General features: G+C 36.3%; 1 non-coding gene across 1 annotated transcript; it reads left to right on the plus strand.

Annotated features, from left to right (window-relative positions):
• The first annotated feature begins 4,227 nt into the window (after positions 1-4,227).
• On the plus strand, positions 4,228-4,333 carry LOC138804727 (U6 spliceosomal RNA). The gene has a single exon (XR_011365323.1). It is a non-coding gene; the product is annotated as a U6 spliceosomal RNA (small nuclear RNA).
• The last annotated feature ends 1,589 nt before the right edge of the window (positions 4,334-5,922 follow it).

The raw sequence follows: 5,922 nt of genomic DNA on the forward strand, positions 1-5,922 counted from the left end.
ACAACAATTACAAGTTAATATGCATTATACTCATTTTAGACATGGTAAATTGAAACACATTTGAACAGATACTCATGATAATAAAATAAATAAAATAAAACCAAGTTCAGAAAAAATTGTGAGAAAGGAGAATAAAAGGCAAGAAAGAGCATATTTTGAAATAAAGTGTAGAAGTCATATGAAAAGGAATCACCCAAGAGTTTTAAAAAATGGTTTGAGAGAAGACACTAAAGATGAGATATAATAAAACAAAAGAGACTATTAAAAAATGAAAGAACAATACCATCAACCCGAACATAGTATGGGGAGTTCAAAGAAATGTATATGCTATGGAATCTAGAACCATGATATTTAGAAAAACATGTGATGGAAGGAAAGTGGGAATATGATACCAAGATATGGGATACCAAGATATGGTATCCTAACTACATGCACACACACACACACACACACACACACACACACACACACACACACACACTCTCATACACACACACACACACACACCAAAATTGCACTAAAATGGAAGAATATTTTAATATTCAGGATTTATTAATCACTAAGTAATAGTTCAAAGTTAGGCAATTATTGAACTTTTACAACATTTCATGTTATAAAAGTTTATCCTAGCCAGTTGGGTCCTGCCTACAATCTCCATCTGGGTCCTGCCTACAATCCCAGCTACCCAGGAATCTAAGATTTTAGGATTGTGTTTCAAAGCCAGCCTGAGTAGAAAAGTCCCATGAGACTGTTATTTCCAATTAACACTCAAAAACTGGAAATGGGGCTATGGATCAAAGTGGTAGAGTGCCAGCATCGAGCAAAAGAACTCAGAGAGTGCGTGGGCCTTTAGTTCAAGCCCTACAACTGACCCCCAAAAAAGTATATCCTGTTTATCCTGTTAAATCAGGAGTAGATATGTATATTAAGTCATAAAAAGGGTTTTTTTTAACAGAGGAAGATAATTTTTTCTGAAAAATAGCAAATATAGTGTTCATTGTAGCACCCAATGCAAGAGTTTGGGGAGGATTCTTATTAAAATAATAAATAGACATGATTCAAACAAATATTCATGTTAGTTAAGTTCAGTCTTGGAATTTTCTAGAAAATTTTAGTAGTGCAGAAGGTAAATGAAGTATCAATAAATATAAATATGGGAATGAAGTTTAAAACTTTAACAATATTAGTAGATAGGGGCTGGCCACAGTGTCACTTGTTCAATATCTCAACTACAGAGGAGGCAGAGATAATAAGATTGATGGAGGTATTGAAGTCCAAGCCAAGAATGAACATTGGAAAGACCCTATCTCAAACAAAAATGCCAATGTTGTTGCTCACATCTATAATCTTAGTAATGCTAGAATTGGAGGTAGGAAAATTGAAGTCTGAGACTGGTACAAACAAAAGCATGAGATCTGACTGAAAAAAATACTCTAAAGCAAAAGATACTGGGACATTGTAGAGTATCACCTTAACAAATCGGAAGACATGAGTTCAAAGCACAGTGCCCAACTCACCAATGTACACACACACACACACACACACACACACACACACACACACACACAGGCGTGTGCACGCTCACACCTCTGTATCTGTACAAATGTATATTTCTAGAAAACAGATGAAAAGTGTCACAATCTGAAGAGGTCTATTTTCACATAATCCATGTTAAGCAAATATTTGAAGTATATGTTAACATCTAGATTTTATTCTGCCGATGATTTCCTCAACTTTTGAAACATTTAGATGTTTTCTCTCTTTCTTTTCTTTATATATTTTTGTCAGTAGTGGGGCCTGAACTCTGGGCCTGGGTGCTGTCCCTCAGCTCTTCAGCTCAAGGCTAGCACTCTACCACTTGAGCCACAGCGCCACTTCCATCTTTTTCTGCTTATGTGGTGCTGAGGAATCAAACCCAGGGCTTCATGCATGCAAGGCAAGCGATCTACCCCTGAGCCACCTTCTCAGTCTTTATTTTGTGTTTTAGAGGCAGAGTTTTGCTATAGTATAAGCTGGTCTTGATTGAATATATGATTGTTTCAATGTAGCTTCCACCGTGAGCTAGTACTATGGGCGTGTGCACCTCACCATGCACTGAGGTTTTAAATGATTTTGCATGACAGCTTGAAGCTGTTTTAAGGCTTAATTTCTTTGATGTGGACTGTTTCATTTTTTTGTGTTCTATAGACTGACTTTCTTGGCACTGAATTTTCCTGAAATGGTCTGTAGTTTAATTAGTAACTTTACATGTGACTTAGCTTTCTTTCCATTTTTATTTGATGCCTTTACTGGGTTGTGTAGTCCTCGATATAGAGCCATTCTATGCCATGTCAGTGTATCAGTCCATCTTCTCCATAACTCCCAGCCCTGAGCCTGGTTGTATGTGAGTTGATATGTGGTCTACTTGCAAGATGAGCAGGATGAACCTAGCTTCAGTGTCAGCTGTGAACTGTAGCTTTCTAGTGGAACATAGTTGGCTTCTGTTGAGAAACCCAGATGTTGATTACTGTATCATGCACCCATGCATCAAAATATCACATTGCACACCATAAATCCATATATTTTTCACTTGCCATTTAAACAAACAAACTGCTATGTATCTAATTTGATAAAAGGAAGGAAGCTTCAGGAATTAGCAAAGGAGATAGATGGGCTGCTTTCTTCAGGCCAGTAGAATATAACCTGTCCGGAGCAACCAGCAGGATGCAAATGAGAGTTCTAGGCCAGAATCACATGAGTACTCAGTTTGAGATCCTACTCAGGACATGGTTAAAATCTCTATACCCCAACACTCCCTTTTCTTCCCAGCACTCTGAGTTTCTTCTTTGATACAAATGTATAGCTTTTATAGTATATACTTTTATCAGAATATCTGTGTATTTGAAAGTGCATGAAATCAGCAAATGACTAATATTTACCCAGAGACAAAGGGCTTTCTGGAAGCTGTGCATGATCCTTCAGCTGGTGGTATACCATTTGAGATATGTCTGTAGTCCAGCTTTGTGCTGCTTAATTGGAGATGGAGACCTATGGATTTTTCTGCTTGGGCTGGCTTTACTCTGCTGTCTTCCAGATCTCAGCCTCTTGAAATTTAGCCTCATTAGGATACGCTGAAATAATGTAGTGAAATGAACAGAATATATCTTCTATTCTATAGCTTTCTTTTCAGACCTAGGAGTACTTCATAGTTTTTGTTTTGTTTCTCTGAGTTCAGATGACAAAGTTTTAGAGATTATTTGTAAAGCAGCATAAAAGGAAAAGATAAGATTAGAGCATCTGTGTACCAAATAGGAAGTCACTAGTGAAAACCACATAATGAGCTCTGATTTAATCAGCACCAAGAACAAGGGAAGTTTCAATGAAAATGTTGGAAGATGAATCTTCAGCAGTGAAAATGAAAGATGTGCTTTTGAGGCACACAGCAAGTCTATTGCCATCTTTGGGAAATCACAGATGGGAACAAGATAATGTTCTCTGATTCTCCCTGACACCTGCATCTCCCCTCCAGTTTGGGTCCTTACATTATGAAGAGAAGATCATCTTCCAGTCTCTGAAATGGCAATGCTTCATTGGAAGGAGGGGGGAGATGCATTTGTTAAAGACACTATCAATATGTGCTTCACTTCCTGTGTGCTTGGCCAGGGTGTAATCAGAGCATCATTAGCTTTATTTGTGTATATGCCAACATTTCCTCCTCCCACTATCTTCCCTCCTCCCTCACTGTGACACCAAGTTTTAGTCTACCCTAGTCTCTGTGCTTAATTTTAAACTATCATTCTCTTTCCCGTTTGGTCTTATAGATCCTGAAAATGCATACACGAGTATGAGAGTATGTGTGCGTGCATACACACACACACACACACACACACACACACACACACACACACACACACACACACACACACACACACTATGTTTCTTTCTGTAATCTGGAAAAGTTGACCTCTTACTTTTTACTTGCTGCTTACTTCTCACCAAGAGACATGATCTCACCTGAGAAATGGCGGGACAAGGGGGAAAAGGGAAGTTTGCTGTGGAAGCTATATGCTACAGGTCTTTGTCCCCATTCCTGGTTCATTCATTGTACAACATACAATTCCCACTTAAATACAAGTGGGCATATGGTGATAAATGCCATTTTTTAAATCAATTCTTTTTGAGGCCTAGATCTTTAATTTCTTTGCATGAAAGATTTATTTTGTTTTTTCCTTTAAAAATGGAACTGTGGTGCTTGCTTCAGCAGCACAGATACTTAAGTTGGAATATACAGAGAAGATAAGCATGACCCCTATGCAAATATGACAATCGAATGTGTGAAGAATGAAATTGTACTTGGTTGAGAAAACGCCATATTTAATATTTACCATGCCAATATTTCCTTTGAGAATAAGACTTTTTTTGTTCTGAAATTGATAACTAAATTTGAGAATTAGAATACTTAAGAAAATGTATCAGAATTAGAAACACCAATGCATGAAATTCAGAAATTCATAATTCAGAACATTATACAAGCTAACAGTATGCTTAGGAATAGACACCTATTAATAGAGATTGCTCTCAGCGTCATTGAAAGTGAAACATAGGTCTGTGTTCCTGTTGGAGGCTCTAGGGCAGAATCTTTCGTCCTTAGTTTTTGGAATCACCTGCATTTCTTGGCAGGTGGTTTTTTTCAGCATCTGCAATACTGGTCTTGTCTAACTTTTTCCATGTTGCCATTTCTCTGATTTTATCCCTCCTACTTTCCCACTCCTATAAGGATGCTCGGGATTACACTGCTGCCGTGTGTTACCTGCAGAATTCAGAATGATCATTTAAAAATCAACTGATTAACATTCTTAATTTCATTTGCAACTTCAATTCCTGCTTACCATGCAACTTTAAAACATACACAAATTTTAGAGAGAACATTATCATAGAGAATGGTATTATTCTATCTACCATAATGATCACTTAGAAGAATATACAATATTCTTTTATTTAAGAGATAAAAGATGGACCATCAGAACAAATATGGTTAGGTTTCAAGTTTTCTATTTTTGTTGTAACAAGATTAATGATTTATTCTTTTCTAAAAAGCAGGATTATGTATGGCTTTTAATTTATATTAATTTTTGATTGTACATTTTAAAGTGGTATTTGCCTTGTATAATAGGGAAAGTATAAATGCAAATAAAGATAGAGCAGAGACCAATTGTAATGACAGTTTCAAAAGAAGCAATTTTGTAAAATAAAAGCACAATGCTATGAACCTTTTCAGTTTTCCCTTTGTGATATCCTTTGACAAAATCAGATACCTCTCATTTTAAAATTCAGTAAGTGGCACTACTACTAGTGCAAGAGCTTCCCAGAGAAATGTTACTATTTTCTGTGAGTAATGAAAGCTCAGTACTAATATCTTTCTACCAGGCCAGAAGGTCTATACTACTGAGAATTGCAACCAGTTAAATTTGCACAGTTCACATGTAACATCTTCTATAAATCAGTTGATTCTGAGTTTCAAATTTAATTTATATGCTCCACACAATAATATATAAGTCATACCATTGCATGTTATAGTTGAACAAGAATTGATTTTCAAATTCCCAGTTTCCTTTTACTTATAGCTCCCAGGGATAATCTAAATGGGCTATTTTTTGCATGGTTCTCTCTCTCTTTCTCTCTTTCTTTGTCATTCCAATTGCATTTTCTTTTCCAAGTACTATACTGTAACATTCTTTTAATAGTTGTACAAAATTGCTTCTGTTGCTTGATATTAGTGGCTTTATTCCAAATAATCACAAAATTTTACAGTTGCTTTTTATGCCCCATCCTATATAAATTCAGTCTTATTTAGTAAGTCACAAGCATTTATGGTGGACCTACTATGTGTATATATTCACCAGCATTTCTTTTGAGTCTCTGTTCCTCATTCGTTTGTTGTAG

The sequence above is a fragment of the Dipodomys merriami genome, unplaced genomic scaffold (genome assembly GCF_024711535.1).
Source record: "Dipodomys merriami isolate MVZ:Mamm:240054 unplaced genomic scaffold, mDipMer1.0.p SCAF_37, whole genome shotgun sequence".
NCBI classification, from domain to species: domain Eukaryota; kingdom Metazoa; phylum Chordata; class Mammalia; order Rodentia; family Heteromyidae; genus Dipodomys; species Dipodomys merriami.